Source organism: Vombatus ursinus, unplaced genomic scaffold (genome assembly GCF_900497805.2).
Source record: "Vombatus ursinus unplaced genomic scaffold, bare-nosed wombat genome assembly UNPS02014807.1, whole genome shotgun sequence".
Taxonomy (NCBI): Eukaryota; Metazoa; Chordata; class Mammalia; order Diprotodontia; family Vombatidae; genus Vombatus; species Vombatus ursinus.
Window position 1 is genome coordinate 62,469,811 of NW_020954585.1, and position 23,632 is coordinate 62,493,442.

General features: G+C 38.5%; 1 long non-coding RNA gene across 2 annotated transcripts; it reads left to right on the forward strand.

The window, feature by feature from the left end:
• The first annotated feature begins 388 nt into the window (after nucleotides 1–388).
• On the forward strand, nucleotides 389–22,746 carry LOC114051943. Of its 2 annotated transcripts, none has more exons than XR_003570203.1 (4): nucleotides 389–474; nucleotides 19,275–19,493; nucleotides 20,978–21,116; nucleotides 22,301–22,746. It is a non-coding gene; the product is annotated as an uncharacterized LOC114051943 (long non-coding RNA). The 2 variants fall into 2 exon arrangements; XR_003570202.1 differs by lacking the exon at nucleotides 389–474 and adding an exon at nucleotides 1,082–1,402.
• The last annotated feature ends 886 nt before the right edge of the window (nucleotides 22,747–23,632 follow it).

The following is a 23,632-nucleotide window of genomic DNA, read 5'->3' on the forward strand; positions in this document are numbered from 1 at the left end:
CAACAAGTTATTGAGAGAGTCAGGCCTGGAACCCATGTTTTCTGACTTTTAATTCAGGGGCAGCTAGGAGGCAAAGTGGACAGATAACTTGCTAGAGTTGGAGTTGGGAAAGCCTGAATTAGAATCCTGCTCTAGTATGTTTTAGCTGTGATACCTTAGACAATTCATTTGGCCATGGCCAAAGGAGAGACAAGCAAATTCTTGCTACTGGCCAAGGGAGTTGACCTACAATTCTGAGCTTTGCCCTCTCCCCTCCCTCACTGTTGGTAAAACAGTTTGTGGTTAGGAGAACCTGTAAAACAAACAGGAAGGAGGAAGCAGAGAAACACTGCAAGCAAAAAATATAAGTGAGGATTGATGAAGAGCAGACCAATTATGTCTGGAGTAACAATAATGAGTCAGGGTTTGGACAGGGCCATTTCAAGATCCAAGAGCTCTGGGATGAAACCTGAATTGTTGATTGGAGTGGAGAAGGTGAGGAAAGATAGTGACACACACTTCCTTTCTGCTTCTCTCTCCAGAGGGCAAGTCCAATGAATTGTGAGTTATTTACTGACTTTAAATTCCTTTCTTCCCTTTAGGCTTGGGAAGCAGTTAACTTTTGTTCTAAACTCTGTTTCTTAAGCCAATAAATGTGATAAAACTGTTAATCAACATAAACCCCAACTGTTTTTGGTAATTTTAACTAAGGCTAACATAGAGAGTCTTTGTTTTTGCAATGAAGAGGTTTGCCTGAGTTGGGCTGGAGGCTTGGAGTTAAACTTTGTAATGGGTGGGGTTGGGGCTATACTCTGCATGTTTGGCAAAGAACTTGAAACCAGGAACTCCAAGTTAGATTTGAATTGATAAGAAGCCATAAGAGGGTGTACAGCAGGGTAACCACATTGACCAAAAGCCATGCCTCCATGAAAGAAACTGAAATGAGTTCTTAGGGAAGCTCCACCCACACCAAGGAATGTGGTAATGAGTCAGGGCCCTGGGCTCTGGAGATGATTGACAGCACATCCTGCCCCAATAGTGTGTAAGTTCTTTCAGGCAGTAACTTTCACTTTTTTCTCTGTATTCTCAGTGACTGGCATATTTCCTGGTACTTAGTAGGTACTTAAAATGTTTGGTAACCCTAGTCCCAAAATGCACTGGTATGGGTCTCTCTCCTCATTGGTAGGGAGCAATCCCTGCCTCCTCCAGGGGCCTTGAGAGGCCAAGGAACTGGCGAAGATTTGCTCTTAGTGTTCTGGAGTCACTTGAATCTATTTGGGCTTCTGTAGTTACTTCCATGGAGACAACCTCACTTAATGGAAAAAAACTCAGGGAAGAAACTAACATGCTAGGAACTGGCCATCTCCATCAGGTCCCTATCCCCAGCTTGCTACATCAGAGACTTTGAGGAACTTCACCTTGGGTGAGAACTAGCACTCTTTCTTGGTTGAGTTTAATTACCTCACTCTCATTGGGAGGACTCTTTCACTCTGTGATGTCACATATGTACATATGTGTGTGTATTCCTGTGTATATTTTCTCTGATATCTATTTGGAAATCAACTTGGATCAATGGGTTTATTTGCTATGCTTTGTTTGTTACCACTTGGAACTGGTATTGGGTGGGAAGAGAGTCTAATTAATGAAACAGTGATTAGAAGTTAATCTGAACCTCAAAACCTCATCCCCAGATTCATAATGTTTAAGGGTGCAGATAGATATGCTTCTAGCCTAGTACCTTTTCTCTACAAGGAGAGCAGAGTGGCCAACTCTTCAGGCACTGGGAGAGTGAACCTTTTCTCTCTTGCTAACTCTACATTACCTCTCATGCAAGCCTAGGTCATTGATTTCTACCAATGCGTAGAGTCCCATACCAATGGTTTTGGGACTAGGGTTACAATTTCTTGAATGAATGATTTAATGAAGCTATAAAATGGGGCATGAGCAACCATCTTTATAGTATTTATCTTCCCTGGGTTATGAGAAAAGTGCTTTGTAAACCTTGAAGCACCTCCAAAATGGGGATTATTATACTTGTGATAGGGGACTGGCCAATGAAAGCACAAGTGCTTTGTGCACTTAGGTGAATGAAGCTTGTCCTTGTAAGTGAAGCTTCACTTTCAGAAAACCAGGCTCATTTTTATAGTGCAAAGTTTTCCTGGGGCCTGAATCATAAAAACAGATTGTCATGGCATATATATGCCATAAGGAAGGTCTAAGAAAAAGAAAGTTTTTCATGATACGAAACAATTATGGGTTTTTAATGGGGGCACAGATTCATGCTAACTTCATATGCTTGTCAACTCTGTCTGGACGTGTTTGGAATCAATGTCAGAAATCAGATGAATGAGACAACAAAGGAGATGAAAAAGGGAGTGCAGGAATTTAGGTGGCAGCCATAGGAGAAGAGTTCTAAAAAACAAATGTGGGAGAAGCCAGGTCTATCTAATAGCTGACCTGATGCAACAGCAACAAATGAAAAAAAAAATGATTGATTTCATTAGCAAAGTGAGACTCTGGAACTCTTTTAGAGTGAGACCAACTATATCTTCCCTCTCAAGGTTCTAGGGTAGCCCTGAAGGAGTAGAGGTGATTATTCTCTAATGTTATTGGTCAAGTCCCATTTTGGCACGTTCCCCCTACTGTTAACCACCATTGTTTATTGTCCAGTTTCATTTAATCAATTAACATATATAAGTTTTACAAAAGAATATTTACTGGGACATAGCAAGATAAAAAGTTATAAGTATTTCTTCCCCAAAACTGAGGGCACACTCTCACATGTAACAACTTGGCCCTTATGGAGAGTGGACTCAGACTTAACACAGTCTCTGCATAGCAGTCAACTCACCAAGCTCACTCAAAGTGGGGCATGACCTATAGATGAATAACCCTGCTACTTCTGGTCTGAATCAAGTAGTTTATTTGGGACATTGCACTGTCTGGCTTCTGCAAAATCCCAACACAAACTTCAACACCCACACTTGTGGTGGGCTCATTCTCCTGTTCTTCCAAAGCACACAAGGTTGTGCCTATATCGAATCTTCTTCACCTAAAATCTGGGAGGAATAGACATAACAGTGGCAGCCCACCAGGCAGGACAACTACACCAAGAGACTCATTTTGGCTGGTAAGTGCCTTTGGAATCTACCCCAGTTCTGGGATACACAACCAACCAATGACTTCTCTTTGCCATGCAATTAGTGGACAAGAAACAGTGGCCAAATCTATGTGCATACTCCAAAATTCGGTTCACCAGCCCTCCCTCCCTCCCACCCCTTACATTACAAAAGGAATCTTTCCTTTTAAAAAAGAGTTCATAGCCCTATCTTTTGGCAACACTTGGAGCATTTGACTCTGTATTTAATAGAAATTATAATAACTGACATTTAACTAGTGTTTTCAAACTAGGTGAATTGTGTATGCCGTCTCATTTGAGCCTCACAATAACCCTGGCATGTATTAAAATCCCCATTTTGTACATGAGGAAACTGAAGCTCAGAAAGATTAAATAAATGACTTGCCCATAGCCTTATGGCTTAGGGAGGTATAATTGACCTGCTCATGGTTACATAGCTAGCAAGTGTCAAGGTATGGGGGTGCAGTTTGAATCCAGGATTTCCTCTTTCCAAACCCAGCTCATCATCCACCACATCAGAGGGAAAAGGTAAGAAGGAACTTGAGGTAAGTGTCTTTTTTGAGGTAAAGTGACTTTAGTTGTGAAATCACTATTAATTGAAATTCAATCAGAATTAGAAAAGAAAACAAAACCATCTCAATGTGTGGGACAGTGACCCTAACACAATGAAACTCAGAGACTTCTCAAGGTGGAAGCAAAAGTTACTCTTTATTACAATCTCTCGAGAAGGGGCCTCCAGTACACTACCAGCAGGAGAGAGGCAAGGCACAAAAAGCAAAATGAGGTTATATACCCTAACGTAAACAAACCCCTATCCCCTGCAATCCCTTCTTCTCCTTGGTGGGAGGGGGGCTTACAATCTAGGCTCGAAAATTCTTCCGTGGAGACAAAGAACAAGGAAACAGGGTATAGCCAATCCAAACATATATGTCCTTATTTAGCAAACCTAATGCTGATGTGGCAGTGGTGTGGCAATCAAGGGGGTGAATGGCCAGAAAGCCTGGACAAACAAGATACTTTCAGGGGGACGTTGCCTGATGTACTCCCTTATCTTGTTTACATATTTGTGTAAACCAACAAACCAAGAAATCAATTAATCAATAACCTAATCTCCCCCTGTCCTGTTTTCCTATCAATTCTGTGGGAGCCACACTGTTAGCATTCCTCACATCAGCAAGGGGAATGACTTCTGAGAGGCTAGGTAACTTTCTCCCCTGTTAACCACTTGGTTGTGTACAATAGGTACACCTTAGATAACTATTACCCTTCACCATTTTTTGGGCAGTTAGATGGTATAGTAGATAAAGCACTGCACTTAGAGTCAGGGAGTTGTTTAAGTCATTTCAGCCATGTTCAGCTCCTCATGACTCCATTTGGGGTTTTCCTGGCAAAGATACTGGAGTGGTTTGCCATTTCCTTCCTTAGCTCATTTTACAAACGAAGAACTGAGGCAAATAGGGTTAAGTGACTTATCCAGGGTCACACAACTAGCAAGTGACTGAGATTGATTTGAAGATCAATATTCCTGATTCCAAGCCCAGTGGATGACCTGAGTTCATATCCAACCTGAGACATTTATTAGCTGTATGACCTTGGACACATCCCTTAACCTCTATCTGCCTCAGGTTCCTCATCTTTAAAATGGAGATAATAATAGCGCCTACCTCCCAGGGACAATGTGAGAACCAAATGAGATAATATTTGTAAGGCACTTTGTAAACCTTAAAGTTTGATATAAATAAATGCTAGCTATTATGACATGTTATGTCACAGCAGTAGAATACTAAGTGCAGAGGCTGTTTAGAGTTTATTTGCCTAGCATCTAGCAAAATGCCTTACATATAGTCAATGCTTAATAAATGTTTGTGTATTATGTGATAAAATGGAAAGAACACTTCTAGTACTCAAAAGACCTGGGTTCAGGTACTAATTCTTCCATTTATTATCTGTGTGACTTTGGACAAGTTACTTCACCACTCAGGAATTCAGTTGGACCAGGTGACCACAAAGACTTCACTTTCAACTCTAAATCTTGTGATCTGTGAGTTGAATTGATGCTAGAAAACAGCCCTAGAGATCTTCTGGGCCTACCATCTCAATTTTACAGAAGAGGAGACTAAGACACAAGCAGTAGCATTTTTTTAGGCATCACCTCTCCTGCAGGCACCGCCAGCTAAATCACAAGGAGGTCTTAAAAACTTTGGGTAATTGGCCCCATTGCATGACAATATGACAATAATCTACCCTATTGAAATTGAAAGAGCTCTTTACATGCTGTCTGCCGTGGTCCTTATGGTGTCTGGATACGTGAGTTCACATTGTGGTGATGGATGGAGCTGTAAATAGCCCAAAACATTTGTCTTTTCATTTTTCACTCCAGATAAAAGTAAACTCCAGCATATGCCTCAATACAGCAGTCAATAAAAATAGACACTGCTGGCAAAGGAAGAAGCTATAAATCCAGGGGTCTCTAGCATTTCCAGTGTTATCTCTAATTTGCTGTCTCTATGTGAATTTCTTTTGTTCACCTACTGAATATTTGGCCTAGAGGTCTTGACCAGGGTGCTGGTAACATGGCTATTTCTCTAAAAACAACTTTACAGTGGGCAGGATGCCCAGGAACATTTCTGGCTTAGGAAATGTCAGTCCCTGGCAAGGGGCTTTTGGACAGATCTCACAAAGAAGCTGGGCATATGCCCAGAAGGCCAGCACACCAAGCAGGTTCCAGGAGCTCATGTCCCAGAGGCTGCCACCTCCCTGACCTTAGCAAAGTGCAGAATATGCGGATTGCCCATTGCTTATCCTATTGGCTACAAATAAAGGAGTCACGCAAAGAGCAGAGACAGTAAGCTCCCGGGTCCTTTAAAAAACAAAACAAAACGAAACAAAAATATCTTGTAGTTAAAAAACAAAAACAAAAAACCTTACTGCACTTTTGCATATCCAGTGTCAGTACCTGACCCAAAGAATAAATATTTTTATAGCATTTTTAAGTTGGTAAAGTGCTTTACATATGTTATTCCATTTGATCCTCAAGACAGCCCTGTAAGACCGATGCTATTATTATCCCCAGATGAGGAAACTGAGTTTGAGGGGAGTGGAGGATTAGCTAGGATTCAAACTCAGGTCTTTGTGACTCAGAATCTATCCACTATGCAACCTAGATGCCTCTCGTAGGGTAGAAGTTTTTTATACCATGGCACCAGAGAGAGGCAATACAGGCTAGTGGGAAGAATGTGGAGCTGAGTCAAGAGAGACCAAGGTTCAGAACCAACCTCTGCTCCTTACTGTGTAACTCTGAGTCTGCAATTTAACCCTTCTGACCCTCAGTTTCCTCATTTGTAAAATAGGTATAATAATATCTGTAACACCCTCCTTATGGGATTGGTGTGAGGATAAAATGGAATAATGTACAGGGTGTTCCAAAAGTCTTAGTGCTGTTTTAAGCTTCTAAAACCTAAAATTTTAAGAATGCTAAAGTACTAAAGATTAAGTAGCTTTAAACTGCGCTAAGATTTTTGGGAGACCTTACACGTTAAGTTCTTTGCAAACATCAAAATGCCAAGTAAACATTAGTAATCTGAATTCAAGAGATATATGGGGGGGGGGGGAACAAAGCTAGAATGGAGGAGCTAAGTGGTGCACTTGATAGAGTACATGGCCTGGACTCAGGACCTGGACTCAGGAAGGCTCATCTTCCTGAGTCCAAATCTGGCCTCAGACATTTATTAGCTGTGTGACCCTGGGCAAGTCACTTAACTCTGTTTGCCTCAGTTTCCTCATCTATAAAATGACCTGGAGAAGTAAATGGCAAACCACTCCAATATCTTTTCCAAGAAAACCCCAAATGGGGTCATGAAGAGCCGGACACGACTAAAACAACTGAGCATCAAAAAAGACCTAAAAACCCTTAGAGTGAATGCTTCAAAACTATTGAAGATTTGTCCAAATCGAAGAGAGGTAGCTTTTTCAGGGGAAATGAGCTCTTAAAGCCCCTTAAAATATATCCCACAGACAGTTACAGACAGCTACAGACAGCCATATCTTCGTCCTCCTCTAGAATGGTCCTAGTTTAGTGGAATGAAATCAGCACCGGGGAAGGGGATGCAGGCGAGGTAAGGGCCTGCTTTTATTGAAGATCTTTGTTTATCCACAGGCCCATTTCTTTTGAGTCAGAGGGGCCACCATAGTGGGCAGAGTGGCATTAGTTTCATCTTCCCCGGTCTTTCCAATGACTGAGCAGCTGTTGACGCAGTCTCATTGTTCTCCTTCTGTTTAAACCCCAGTGCAGACGCCATAGGGAACATGAACCCCTAGGAAGGAGTAAGGATTTTCTGGTCAGGCAGCTCATTTGGGAACTTCCACATTCATCCATTAAAGCCTAGGGCACCAGCTGGTCCCAGAAAGAAGTGAGTAGGATTGAGTAGATAGCAACACCCACAAAGTACAACGAAGGGAACATTTCATCTCCTCCCCATTACTGTGTTGAGGCCACAGGACTCCTGGTGCAAGGAAAAGAAAACCAGATTTGGAATCAGAGGATTTGAATTCTTACCCCAGCTCTGTTACTTGCTACTTCTCTCACCTGGAGGACTTCAGTCTGGCTGGGTGAGTGAGAAGCTAGACCTCAGTTTCCTCGTATATAAAAAGAGGAGATTGGGCTAAATTTTCATAGACTCATAGATTTAGAGCTAGAAAGGAGACTTTAGCAGTCATCTAAGCTAAACCTTTCATCTTACAGATAAGAAAATGAGGCCTAGAAAAATTAATGACTTGTCAGGTAGTAAATAGCAGTCAGGATTTGAACTTAGATTCTCTGACTCCAATTCTAGCCGTATGGATACTGCTTCATATGTCTCTGGCTCTAATCTTCTGATCCAAAAACTAATGATGCATTGACTAAGGAAAGAAAGACCCAGATTCCAGTCCAATTCTGTTAGCTATGTGGCTTTAAGAAGGTAATAACTTCGCTGAGACTCATTTTCTTCAGGTTTAAAATGGGAATACTAACCTCTACTCTGTACCCTTCTAGGACTCTGTCACAGCTCCCTAGTTAAATGACCTGTCCAAAGTCACACAGGAAGTATCTGAACCAGGATTCAAACCTAGCCCAATGATTCCAAGTCCAACACACTTTCTACTGTTCTATACCATCAAGGATCCCAGGATCACTTGGATATACTCTATCTTTTAGCATCCCACCTTCTCTTTTCCCTTCCAGACTCCAGCTACGTGTGAGATCCATAAGTACTTAAAATTAAAGGAGAAGCACTGGCCCTGGAGTCAGGAGGATCTGAGTTCAAATCCAGTCTCAGACACTTGACATTTACTAGCTGAGGGACCCTGGGCAAGTCACTTAACCCCAATTGCCTCACAAAATAAATAAATAAATAAATAGGTTAATTAAAGGAGAAAGTAAATGTTTAAAGCCTATGCAGAATGTAACAAAAGAAACACCAGATTTGGAATCAGAAGTTAAAAACCTTGGGCAAATCATTTTATCTCTCTGGGCCTCAGTTTCCTCATCTACTAGGTAATGTCTAAGGTCACTACCAGCTCCAAATCCTGTAATTCTAGAATAAATTCAGAACCAAATAGTTAACTGAACAGTAGAATTGGCCTATGCTAAACTTCCTAATCTATCCTCTTTGAGATTCAAGCATTTAATGCCATCTTGGGATGGGATCAATATATCAATCAAACATTTATTAAGCACCTAACATGCCTGGCACTGTTAGCTACATGGAATACAAGGACAAGCTTGAGGAAGTACCTGCCCCAAAGGAGCTTGCATTATGCTAGGAGCAAACGTGTTCACAGGTAAATTAATACAGGGTATAGACAAAATAAATACATAGTAATCTAGTAAGGGCACTAACATCAGTGAGGCTTGAAGAAAATCAGGAGATGCCTGTTGAAGGAGGTGACACTTGAATAATAATAGTAATAGCTATTGGAAAAGAGTTAAGGGTTCCCAGAAGTGAGTTAGAATATTCCAGCCCTGGGGTACAATTTCCATCAGTTTTCCCAACTATCCCTTCATACTGGTCCTCATCCTCATCTCTGAATTCTGTGTTCAGAGAATGTTATCTTTCCCTCCAGGCCTCCTGTCAGACTCCAGGGTTCTTCCCAAGATCCTTTGCATAAGATCTTTGGATCTACTTCCTCTTCGCTGGAAGAATTAATGTGTACTATTCCATGTTCGCCCAAACCTGTTTTGCTCTATTCTAGACTCAGTAAGGGGCCTGCTACCCAGGTCTGCCAGAGTAAAATCTATGCTTGCTTATTAGCAACAGTCCGTCAGTAATGCAAGAGGATACACCTTAAAAATGCACGAATTTCTGTACAAATATAAAGTAATAATAACAATAATAATAGCTAACATTTATATAGTACTTTAAAGTTTGTAAGGCATTTAAAAAATTATCTCATTTTAACTTTACAATAACCCTGGGCAGTAGGTACGTTTATTATCTCCATTTTACAAGTGAGGAAATTTAGGCAGATAGACATTGAGTGACTTGCCCAAGGTCACACAGCTAGTAGGTTCCGAGGCTGGATTTGAACTCAGGCCTTCTTAACTCCAAGGCCAGGGTTCTATTCACGAAACCGCCTATATGGTCCATCACCATTAATATGTGACTTTGCTGGGGAAGGGGTAAGAATGCCACCTCCTTATCAGCCAATCTTTCTGTAGCTTTGGGATCAGTCATGGAGACCTCCTTACAGTCTAAGAGGATTCTGACTACTCTGTTACTAGTTACCTCCCACAGCTCTAGGAAGCCCTTCTCCTCAGAAAGGCATTTCACAGTCCCCATAGGCAGTGTCTCCCTCCCTCAAACCTATGTCATATAACTTGATGAAAAGTCTTCCTCCCCAGACTACCATATCTTATTTTGAGTTTTTCTCTCTGACTCCTCTTGCAAGGTGGGGAATTTTTCCAAAATCAGAGGAAAAGGGTAGGCACAGTTAAAACGTGCTAACCTCAGAGTATCCCTGTGCAGCTTTCCTTTTACTGCATTTACTAGCCTATGTGTTCCTTAGCACTGATTTGTGGTGGGAAACTTGATAGAATTTGATGGAATAGAATTTCCTCCACTATAGTCCTGCCCTGATTTCTCATAGTGGTATGAAGGTGACCCTGGATTCTTTCATTTTTAGTTTTTTTTCTACCTTCTTAATATTTTATTTTTTTCTAATTACAAGTGAAACTAAGTTTCAACATTCAATTTGAAAAATTTTATGTTCCAAATTCCTTCTCCCCCCCCACTCTGTCTCAACACAATAAGGAATTTGATATAGGTTACATATGTACAATCATGCAAAATATATTTCCATATTAGTCATGCTGTGAAAGAAAACACAGACCAAACACACACAAATAAAGGAAGAAATAGCATGCTTCAATCTGCATTCAGACTCCTCAGTTCTTTATTTGGAGGTGGATAGCATTTTTCACCATAAGTCCTTCGGAATTGTCTTGGATCTTTGTATTGCTGAGAATAGCTAAGTCATTCACAGTTGATCATTGTATGATATTGCTGTTACTGTGTACAATGTTCTCCTGATTCTGCTCACTTCAATTTGCATCAGTTCATGTTAGACTTTTCAGATTTTTCTGAAAGCATTCTCCTCATCATTTCTTATAGCATAATAGTATTCCATCACAATCTTATACCACATCTGTTGTTTTGTCATAAATTCTTCCCTTATCCATAGATCTGACAACTATTCCATGCTCCCTTATGGTATCACTCATTATTTTGATCTTATCTTGGTATATAGAGTGAGATGTTGGTTTATATCTACTTTGTGCCAAACTGCTTTCTGGTTTTCCCAGCAGTTTTTGTCTTGTCCCAAAAGCTGAGATCTTTACATTTATCAAACACTAGATTACTATGGCCATTTACCACTATGTATTGTGTACCTAATCTATTCCACTGATCCATTCCTCTATCTCTTAGCCAGTATTAGATTGTTTTGATGATTACCACTTTACAATACAGTTTGAGATATGGTATGGCTAAGTTACCTTCCTTCACATTTTTTTCCATCAATTCTCAATATTCTTGACCTTTTGTTCTTCCAGATGAATTTTGTTATTTTTTATAGTTCTATAAAAATTTTTTGGTACTTTGATTGGTATGGCATTGAATAAGTAAGTTAATTTAGGTGAAATTGTCATTTTTATTGTATTGGCTTGGCCTACTCATGAACAATTAATATTTTTCCAGTTGTTCTGATATTATTTTATTAGTGTGAAAAGTGTTTTGTAATTGTGTTCATATAATTCCTAGGTTTGTCTAGGTAGACTCCTAAGTATTTTAAATTGTCTACTTTTGGTGTTTATCTTCACCTAACTCTCACATGAAGATTTTCCCTGTGGAATGGGTGGATGAGAATAATTTGTTCAAATGGACATGAAGGCAGCTGAAACAAGCGCTATGGAGCACTTAGAGTTTAGTCAGACATTGTAGACACCAAGATCATCCACCACATCCTGGGCCATTGTCAGTCATCTTGACTTTTGTCTTCCTACTGGACTTCAATGACTCAGGAGGAGAGAGTGAGAGTGATGACTTTGTGCAACTCTGCCTCACAAATTCAATTCATTTGCAAGTCAAGACATCGCACATGGTGTCATTGGTCTTGCAAATGAGGGATGAACAACAATATATTGTCTAAGGCTATTTTAAATGAAATTTATCTTTTTATCTCTTGCTGCTTGACTTTTTTGGTAATATATAGAAATGCTCCTGCAACTTTGTTAAAGTTGTTAATTATTTCAACTAGTTTTTAGTAGATTCTCTAGAATTCTGCAAATGTGCCATCATATCATCTGCAAAGAGTGATAGTTTTGTTTCCTCCTTGCCTATTCTAATTCCTTCAATTTCTTTTTCTTCTCTTATTGCTATAGCTATCATTTGTAGTACAATATTGAATAATAGCAGTGATAATGGATATCCTTGATTTGCCCTGAGCTTATCCCCATTACAGATAATGCTTGCTGGTGGTTTTAGATAAATACTACTTATTATCTTACAGAAAACTCCATTTATTCCTATGCTTTCTAGTGTTTTTAATAGGAATTAGTGTTGTATTGTGTTAAAAAAAAAGCTTTTGCTACATCCATTGATGTAATTATGATTTCTGTTGTTTTTTGTTATTGTCATAGTCAATTATGCTAATAGTTTTCTTAATGTTGCACCAACCCTGGTGCAATTCCTGGCATAAATCCCACCTGGTCATAGTGTATAATCTTTGTGATATATTATTAGAATCTCTTTGTTAGTATTTCCTTGCATCAATATTCATTAGGGAAATTGGTTTTCTTTCTCTATTTTTGCTCTTCATGGTTTAGGTATCAATACCATATTTGTGTCACAAAAGGAATTTGCAAGGACTCCTTTGCCTATTTTACCAAATAGTTTATATAGTGTTGGAACTAATTGTCTTTAAAAGTTGAATAGAATTCACTTGTGAATCCATCTGGTACCGGGCATTTTTTCTTGGGGATGTCATCGACAATTTGTTCAATTTCTTTTTCTAAGATTGGGTTATTTAAGTATTCTATTTCCTCTTCTGTTAATCTGGGCAATTTATATTTTTATATATTTTAATCTATTTCACTTAGATTGACAGATTTATTATCATGTAATTGGGAAAAGATTTTTTTATTTTTTTGAACCTGAAAGTTCTTTTTTTTATTCACTGCTATTAGTCCATTAAAATGACATTGATAAACATGGTAAAGGGACAAATTAAACTTCTATTCCTCTTTTCTCCTCAAGTTATAGCTGTTTTAAAGTTATCCTTCTGAATAAGGGAGACAAATACACATATACGTGTGAGTGTGTGTGTGTGTGTGTGTGTGTATTATGAGGTTAACAAAAGTATCACCCTAGAGGTTTGAAGACTATGCCAGTAGCATACAATCTCTAGTAGCTCCTCCAAACTGTAAAAGTTTTGACTGTCGGCCCAAGGATGGACTATATAGGGCCAGCCTAACTAAATTGGAAGAGGCTCATAAGAAACAGCAATACTCCTTCCTTACCTCCATCTCATAGATTCCCTCTCTTCCCTTAAGATGCTACTTAAGCATCATCTTCTGCAATAAAGTCTTTTCTGGATCCCTCCAATTACTATTGTTCTCCTTCCCAAGCAACTATGTATTTAACTATACTGTGTATAAACATATATATGTGGGCCTTCATGTTTTGTCATACATTTTCTAATTTTTTTCATTAACAAGCACTTATTTTTGGCAACTAGGTTGTACATAGTACTAGATCTGGAGTCATTAATATCTGAGTTCAAATGCGGCCTCAGACATTTTCCAGCTATGTAACCCAGGGCAAGTCACTTAACCAGTGTCTGCCTCAATGTCCTCAATTATAGAAAAGGAGATAATAAATAATAATACCTGTCTCCCAGAGTTGTTGTGAGCATCAAATGTAATCATTTGTTGGCATTTAATAAATGTTTGTTTTCTTCCCTCCCTCCCTCTATCTCTTGCTTCCTTCCTTCCTGCCTGCCTTCCTTCCTTCCACCTCATCTTCAGACCTCTTTCCTTATTGAAACAAAAAGAAAAAAAAAACCTTGGAACAGATAAGTGCAGTCAAGCTGTACAAATTCCCACGTTAGCCATTTCCAAAGATGTATGCCTTGTTTTATATCTTGAGTCAATGATCTCTCTGCCATTATTTCTTGTTTCCCCTATAAGAATATGAGTTTTTTCCATGTAGCAATTGTTTCATTCTTTGAATTTCTATTCCTAGCCTCTTCCACATAGTAGATGCTTAATGAGTACTTGTTGGTTGAATTATTGATTGACTCCTAATCCAACACTCTTTCCATTGCTCTCTGTTGAACAATGTAAAGGGAAGCAAGGACATTCTGTTTTTAATTAAGTTCCCCATTAGTACTCATATTTTAATTGATTGCATGTAGGAAGAGTCTCCCAAGTATGAAGAAGGTTGATCGTGTGGATGTCACTGACAAATCTTTACTCACTAGACCCAATTTACCTCAAATTACTTGAAATCCACAATGTGTAAATATCCTTATAGGTAGGACCCCTTTTTCCATATCCATTCCTCCTATCTGATCCACAGCACTGCCATGGTTCACAGGAAGTCACAAAGAGAGCCTACAGTGTCTAGAGAGTCTGACAATGATCATCTTTAAATAGAAGGTAGATGGCCATTTGTCAAATATGTCATATCATGGATCTATGCTTCAGGTGGAGTATACACTAGATGGCCTCTGAGCCAGCTCTGTAATTCTATGATCTCCAAGGTCAATTGATCAATCAATGGCATTTCTTAAGTGTTTACTTCATAGCAGTAAGTGTTCCAAGGGCTAGAGATACAAAGAAAAGCAAAAAAAATACTGTCCCTGCTCTCAAGGAGGTCATATTCTAAAGGAGGAGAGAGCAACATACAAATAAATATGTTCTTATAAGTTAGACACAATATCAATGGAAGATAATTGCAGAGTCACTAGTTAGTAAGGGGAAAGGGAGTAAGGGGAAGGAAAGAACTCCTGCAAAAGGTGCAATTTGGTCTGATTTGTGAAAGAAGCCAAGGAAACCAGAAGGAAGAGATAAGGAGGGAGAGCTCTCCACACGTAAGAGATAGCCAGTGAAAAGTCACAGAGTTGCAAAATGGAATGTTGTGTGTGTGGAACAAGAGGGCCAATATTGTTGTAGGTTAGAGAACATGGAGGGAGTAAAATGTAAGAAGACTGGAAAGGAAGGAAGGAGCCAAGTTGTAAATAGTTTTGAATGACAAATACAAAATTTTGTATTTTATCCTGGAGGTAATAGGGAGCCAATCAAGTTTATTGGGTCAGGAAATGACATAGTCAGACCTACACTTTAGGAAGATCATTTTAGCAACTGAGTGGAAGATGGATTGGAGTATGGAGAGCCTAGGGGCAAAGGGACAGAGAGATCAATTAGAAGGCTATTGCAATGGTCTTGCCATGAGGTGGTGAGAGCCTGTACCAGGTTGGTAGCTATGTAAGTGGATAGAAGGGGAGATAAGGAGAGATGTTCTCAATGTAGAAATAACAAGATTGACAATAGATTGGATACATGAGGTAAGTTCAAGCGAGGACTCAAGAAAGACACTGAATTTGAGAATCTACAGGACCAGAATGGAAGTGTTACCTTTTATAGAATAGTAGAGTGTTTGGGGTGGGGGATCGTCTAACTATAAAATCATGTGGCTGCTTTTTAAAAAGACTCATTCATCCTACTAAATTCTGTCCCTTTAAAGTAGTCATTTTGATAGGTTACATTTATTCTAATGTAAAATATATAGTCATACCATTATTTAGACAAATGTAGACTCCTCACTGGGAGTCATCATCAGAGACAGTTAAGGAGCCCTGCATGCCACTGATCTCTTCATTTTATAATCACACATTTCTCCACCTCTACCCCTTTCCTTTTGTCCATTCTTAGCCACTCACCAATCAATTAATGAATCAACAAAGATTTACTTGGCACTTACAATACACCAGGTACTGTGTGCTAAGTAAGGTTTATATAAAGACAAAAATAAATAAACAAAAATAACCAGAGAGGTTAAGCAATTTAGCCATAGTAACACAGGTGGCAGGTCAAAGAATTGGGATACAAATCTACTTCCTCTGGCTCCAAGTTCAATACTTTCCCCTCCACACAGCACTAAATTGGGACTGGACCATGGGGCTAAAACTAAAACTGAGATTGCAACTTTCTTCCCTAAGGGCAGAAAGGGATAGTTTGGTGGATTGGAGTGGGGAGGGAGGGCAGAGAAGGAATGGGAGTTTTGCATGTAGGCTGTTAATGAACTAATGTTGCCTTGCTTTTCTATGAATTATCAATTTCACCACTGTCATGTAATTGATAGTAAAGCAGCCTGGCATTTTGAGAGAGAAATTTAGAGGAATTGGAGTTCATGAAAATGAATTGGAGGTGATTGAAATCAAACAAGGCTGTGGATCCTTGAGAATAGCTTGGATGTCCTACATCAGTATCAGTAGAGATATCATTCAAATTATGTTAGGTAATGACATCACCAAAAGTGACAAAAAGTACAGAGACAGAAGAAACCTCCTAGGACAGAGCTTTAAGAGACAACTGTGGATAAGGGATAGGACAAGGATGATAATCTAACAAAAGAGACTGAGAAGGCACAGCCATAAGACAATAGGAGAATGAGAGGATGCATTATGAAAACCAAGGGAGGAGGGTGTCCAAGGGTATAGGGTGGTGAACAATTTCAAAAACTAAGGAAAGACCAAGAAGGATGAGGACTGAGAAGAGGCCACTGGATTTAGCAGTTAAGAAATTGTTGGTAACCTCAGAAAGAGGAGTTTCAGTTAATGATGTGGACAAAAGTGGAGGGGGGCGGTGTCAAAAAGTGAATAGAATGTGAAGAAAAGAAGGAAATTAATGTAGACAGATTTTTGTAGGGAGGAGAGATCTAGTTTGAGGCAACAGTAGATTCAAGTGAAAGTTTATTTGTTTTTAAAGATGTGAGTAGGAGGACACTTGGACATATTTGTAGGCATCAGGGAACCTAGTAGAAAAGGAAAGATTGAGGGGGCAGGAGATGACTGAAGGGGAAAACTCCCAGAGATAGGATTGGATGAAATCAATAACCCCAGTATAATAGGTTGGTCTGGGCAAAAAGAAGGCCCACTTCATCCTCAAAGACTGGAGCGAAAGAGGAGAAAATGAGGATGATAAAGATAACCTGAAGTGTAGAACAGGAGAGAAGAGGAAGCTAAAGATGGATAGCCTCTATTTTCTCAGTAACATAGGAAGTGAAGTCTTCTACTGTGAAGTGAGGGAGAAGAGGTGGTATTGGAGGTCTAAAGAAAGAACTGAAGGTATGGAGCAGTAATTCAAGGGAGTGAAGTAGTGAGTAAATCAGGGCAGATTTAGTGGTTTGCTATGCGGCAGAGAGAGCCCAGTTCAAGTTAAATATCAATTGCAGTAGATCCAGTTGGCCTAGTGATATGACTGCCTCCAAGAAAATTCAGTAGAATGTGAGTAGGACCAGAGAAAAAAGATGGTGGGGGTAAACCAGGGCTAGGGTTTGGCAAGGCAATGAGTGATAATGGGACAAGGGGGTAACTGATTCAAAGGACAAGGGTAGAGGGGAATGTACAGTTGGATTTTGAACCCTTTTAAATCTGACTTCCTCAAATCTAAGGCAAATGTCCCGTTTTGCCTAGCTTTATTCTTTCTTTTTACTTCATTCTCCTAGCTTTATTCTGTGTCATACTCCATGGTGATGAAAGTTACTTGCCCTAAAGTTTCCAGTCTTTAGCAACTAAAATAGTTTTACTTGTTATTTCCTTTATCTTTTGAACAATCAAATTATTATTAAGGCAAGTCACAAACTTACCAGTTTCTTTGTTTTTGACACAAAGTTTTAGTAGATATTTGAGTCAAAGCCTTTCCTCCCCTATTCCTAAAATAGTCTGCTTCCATGTCAGGTTTTTTAATGTTTCCTAGTTCCTAAAGCCACCCTTCTATGCAGGAGGTCTGTAATATTCCCCACAACAATATAACTTCTCTATCTCTATTAATTCTTACCCAAATGTTCTCCACCATGATTTCCCATCTTGGAGATATCCAACCATTCCTTTAGCCTTCTCAACCTGGAACATTTCTCTATAAAGATCTCACCCTACTCTCATTGGAGAGTTCCTCCTAGGGCCTCTATTTTGTGGAGGTACTCAAACTTACCTTCATTCCTCTCCTGGCCCTGTTCCTAGCCTCCAAACTTTAAAACCATACCCCTGGAGGGTATGGTTTTAAATCCTCTTCCCTCTTTTCAGCTATTTTTATGTGTTGCTTTCCCCCATTAGAATATAAGCTCCTTGAGGGCAGGGGCTGACTTTCTTTTTGCTTGTATTTGTATCCCTAACACAGCACAGTGGCTGGCATGTAATAAGTACTTAAAAATATTTATTTCCTTCCTTCCTTAGGTTTCTGGATTTCTTCAAATCAATATATCTTAAAATAAAATTCTATTCCATCTCACCCCATTCTTTTGATCTCTTCTACTACTTTTGAATAAGGTAAACCCTTCTGGAATCATATTCCAGTCAAAAGTCCCAACCTATCAATTTTTAATGTTAAATTTTAAATTAACTTTTCCCGATTGATAGGGTCTCTATTCCACCCATACATTGTGCATAAAGGCATCTGAAGCCATGTGGTTTATTCCTACCATTCTCAGATTTGTTTCTCACAAATGACTGGTCCTCTCTTTTGCCTTTCTTCTTCCTATGTACCTACTCTTCTCTACACTGTCAGGTTTATCAGATCTATGAGGACAATATCCTTCCTTTCTCTCTATTTTTTGCTTCAACCTTTCTTGCTTAGATTTGTTAGGCAATTAAAAAATAATAATAATAATAATAATATGCCTTCCTTCTACATTATTTCCTTATTGGAGATGTTTGGTTGGATGTCAAGGACACTGAGTCAGACTGGGCAAAAGTGTGAAAGAAATAAAATTTTGTCTCCTATTTATGGTTTCTAAAGGTATATTTTAATATTCTAAGTGAGTCTTTCCTCCCCAAAGAGGGACCCAAAATCCACTTTCTAATAGGATCCATCTCTTTATTTGAGTGGATTTAATAAGCTACGTAGTGGTAGGGCTAAATGTTGGTGTTCCTAGATAATATTTGCATTTTAGTAGCAACCTTTAATTTCATAACCCAAGAAATGAATGTGGAAATTTCAGGGGCTGTGGTAGGCCATTAAGGGAGATTTGGGGGACCAAGGATTTTTCCCACAAACTGCTCAAATCATCCCATGTGGGTATTGGGAATTTTCCTGCTATCTATTCTCTTTCTCCCCTCCAGTCAGATTCTTTCATTTGCTTCCACCAGAAGAATCTCAGGCTATCCAAGGCTTAAGGATGGTTCCTGTTTATAAGTCACATAAAAATTCTTGGTCTGAGCAAGTGGATTGTTGATGCCTGTTACTCAGATTCTTTGCCTTGGTAATGAACCCCTGTTACCCAGGTTCCTTGACTATCTTCTGAGCCCTGTTGCCCAACATAGATGATACTGTTGGGGACCTGACCAGCTTTGTGGTATCATATCTTGTCCTTTGACTCTACCAATTACTTTGTCATTTCAGGGCTTCTAGAAGGACCACATTGTCTATCAGCAGCCCCTTTGGGTGGGTGGCATAAGAACCAGCAGATGGTTCCCACTTGTTACCAATTATTCCCTCTTCATATCCAGTTACATCTTGTAGAGATTATCAAAGGTATTGTCTGGACTAAGTCTGGACTCCTGAATTGTGACTGTTTGACTACATCACAGAACCCAAAGAAAAGCCACCGTACAAATGTGGGTAAGTTGCCTTCCTTTCCTTGTTATGTTAGTTTCATGTACCCTGCCCAGAAAAGAAGGTTACAGGAGGACAAAAGAAAGAATAAGCACTACCCAACTTACTGGGCATAGAGGAATGTGTCTGTTTTATTTTTATTCCGATTAACATACATTAGAACTGCAGTGATTGATGTCTGAAAAAAGAAGAGAAAGTGAAAAAGGAAATTATGCCAGTGGGTATGGGGACTGAGCCAAGATAATTATAACACTGTAGTTTAATATTTTGTTAATCAGCCCTAGATTCTAAACTCAGGAAGCAGTAGCATGAGTATGGGCAAAAGTTGTTTTGTGAAAAGTAAAAAATAGCTGGCAGCCATTTAGGTGGAATGGCCAAGTTTTGAGGACCATTTTTGAGTGACCAGAGGGGACATTTCAGTCTTGGGGAAAGATGGCATCCCAGTTAGTTTAGACTATGTGGAAATGGCTCAAGTAAAGCACAATCTTGTAGCTTATTTCAATAATGTACTTTCAGTTACTCCAAACACATTGTGACTGCTACTTCCTTATGTGTTTAGAGGAGATAGTATGAACCCAAATTCAAACAGACATAAATGTTGCACATGACTATAAGAAACAATATTTAATATAAGAGAACCAACTGTACTTAAAGAATTTAAAACATTTATATTTAGATTCTCTTGAACCATCATCTTAAAATTAGAAGCAATCTTAGTGGTCATTTAATTCAGCCCATACATGAACAAAATTTTCCTCTACAAAATCCCTAACAAATGTTCATCCAGCCTCTATGTGAACTTTCACTACCTTCTGAGGCAGCTATTCAATTTTTGGATTGCAGTTATAGTTAGGTACTTTTTCCTTTACAGAGAAGTCTTTCTCATAAACTTCTAACTATTAGTCCAAGTTTTGCCCTCTGAGACCAAAGCAAAACAAGACTAATCCATCTTCCACATGACAGCCTTTCAAATACTTGAAGACTTCTCTCATATTCCCTCTGTATTCCTATTTTTCAGGCTAAATAACCTCCATTCCAACTTGTATGGTGTGCTGTCAAGTCTCCTTATTGTGTTGGTTGACACTTTCTAGAAATTCCCCAGCTTGTTAATACTCTTCCTAGAATGTGTCATCCAGTACACAGTATGAACTGATCAAGGCAGGCCTTCTTCATGGTGCCTCTATTAATGCAAAATAAAATCTCACTACCTTTTCTGACTGCATGTCCCACTGTTGACTCGAATTGAATTTACAACCCAATAAGCTGTTCAAATTGTTGTTGTTGTTGTTGTTGTTTTTAACATAAGCTGTGTCTCCCCCTACCTCCCCCATCTTTTACCTATGCAATGGATTTTTAGGACATAATTGTAGGCCTTTAAATTTACCCCTATACACACTGAATTTTATCTTATTATATTTGATTCATATTAGCCTGTTAAAATGTTATGGGGCTCTGATGATTTCATCCAACTTATTAACCATCTGTTCCAGCTTTTTATCATCTACAGAGTTGATTTATATGCCATGTGCTCCTTCATCCAAGCTACTGATAAAAATGTTGACCGGAACAAGGCCAAAGACATATTCCTGGGATAATTCACTATAGACTTTCCTTCAGGTTCAATCCTTAGTAAGTGCCTCCTATAATAAGGTACTGTCCAAGGTGCTGATAACATAAAATGAAAGATGGCTTTGTATCTACCCTCAAGAAAATTCCTATCTATTCAAATTAATATTACATGGACACAAATAAATATAATATACATCAAAGTGTGGATGAGAAAAATCCAGAAAAAAATGTTCTAGGAAAGTTTGAGAAAGTCCAAGATAGACCATCCAAATGTCTTACTGAAATCCAAGTATACTATATTATGGCATTCCCCTTATGAACCTAGGCTAGCCCTTAGTGATCACTACTACTTTCTGTTCATAGGGTTAACCATATGCATTCAGAGAAAGAACTGTTAAAAAGAAGTATGTATAAAATAATTTATATACATATATATGTACATATATATTTATTATATAATGTGTGTGTCTAATGGTAGCTATATTGGGGAGGGGGGAGGGAAAAAGAAAAAAGAAAATTACATGATAACTTTATTATATATTTAAAAGGAATAGCAAATTGTACATAGTAAATTTGCAGTTTCAATTCAATCATCTTTTTTTCTATTCTACTATGTTGCAGAAATGCTTGTTTATTTCTTAAGTTCAGAATAAAATAAAGTTTAAAAAATTTTTAAATTAAAGATTAAAATGGAAAAAAATAGTACATCTTAGAAATTTTCCAGGGATCAAATTCAAGCTAGATGGCCTATGGTTTAAACGACCCTCCTTCTTTTTAAAAACTAGAAATTAGTCACCTTTAGGTCTGTGACACCAGGGGTGTGCTGGCAAATGTTTAACAACCAGTTCTTTAGAAAAAAATAAGTATGCATGACATACTTTCAAGCACAATCTGCATTATTAACATTTATCTTCATTACTTTCTCAAGTCTAGAAAACAACAAAACAATAAATCAATCCCTAACTTGTAGTGTTTTATGATTTCTGAAGTATAAGTACTAAAACTGAAAATTTAACAGTCAGCTCTCATGAACTGATATGAGCTGGCTCTAGCACACCCTTGTGTGGCATTTTCCTAAGTCTTCGCAATTTTTCAGAAATTGTCAAAATAAGCTCTGAATTCAATTTTAAAAGTTCCTCAAGTAATCTGGAATGTAACTCATCTGGCCTGTTGCTCTCTTACTGCTTCCTCACTTTCCTTGTGTTAAAGTTTCTGATTAACCATTTTTGTTCTATGTTTTTCAGCCTGGAAAATAATTTGCCTTGATAGAGAAAATAGAAACAAGAAAGTAGGAATTTCTCTGGGTTCCGTTGTCATGCCATCCATCTCAAGTGTTCAGGATCTTCTTGCAATCCTCTTACCTATGGCATAATTTTTTAAAAGTCATTTTTGTTGCTCTTAGCATTCAGCACAAATCTTAGCTTTTTCAGGAATTTAATATTCCTGACATTATTGTTGCAGGACTATGCCTCACTTTTTGTATTCATAGTCAGTTACCTTTCCTACCACTTATCATTTGTACATGTCTTTTTTGATATTTGAGTTTTTTCAAGTGCAGGAATATGAATATCTTCAGACCATTCCCTTTCATCTTCCTCATTTGAATCATTGGAACCAGCTTGCATTTATATTGTCACAATTTCATTCTTTTTAAAAAATTTTGTAATTTTGATTACATTAAATTAAAAGGTTTTTGGACAAACAAAGCCAATGCAACCAAGATTAGAAGGGAAGTAGAAAGCTGGGAAACAATTTTTACACCCAGTGTTTCTGATAAAGGCCTCATTTCTAAAATACATAGAGAACTGAGTCAAATTTATAAGAATACAAGTCATTCCCCAATTTATAAATGGTCAAAGGATATGAACAGGCAGTTTTCAGAGGAAGAAATTAAAGCTATCTATAGTTACATGGAAAAGTGCTCTAAATCACTATTAATTAGAGGAAATGCAAATCAAACAATTCTGAGGTATCACCTCACAACTCTCAGATTGGCTAACATGACAAAACAGGACAATGATAAATGTTGGAGAAGATGTGAGAAAATTGTAACAATAATGCATTGTTGATTGAGTTGTGAACTGATCCAACCATTCTAGAGAGCAATTTGGAACTATGCCCAAAGGGCAATCGCATACCCTTTCACCCAGCAATACCACTTCAAGTATCCCAAGAGATCATAAAAATGGGGAAAGGACCCACATATACAAAAATATTTATAGCAGCTTTTTCGTGGTGGCCAAGAATTGGAAATTGAAGGGATGCCCATCAATTGGGGAAATGGATAAACAAGTTACGGTATATGAATGTAATGGAATATTATTGCTCCATAAGAAGTGATGAGCAAGTGGATTTCAGAAAAATGTGGAAAGACTTACATGAACTGATATTGACTGAAGTGAGCAGAACCAGGAGAACATTGTACACAGTAACAGCCACAATGTGCGATGATGAACTTTAATGGATTTAACTCTTCTCAGCAACATATGGATCCAAGATAATTCCAAAAGACTTATGATGGAAAATGCTATCCACATTCAGAGAAAGAACTATGGAGTCTGAATGCAGATTGAAGC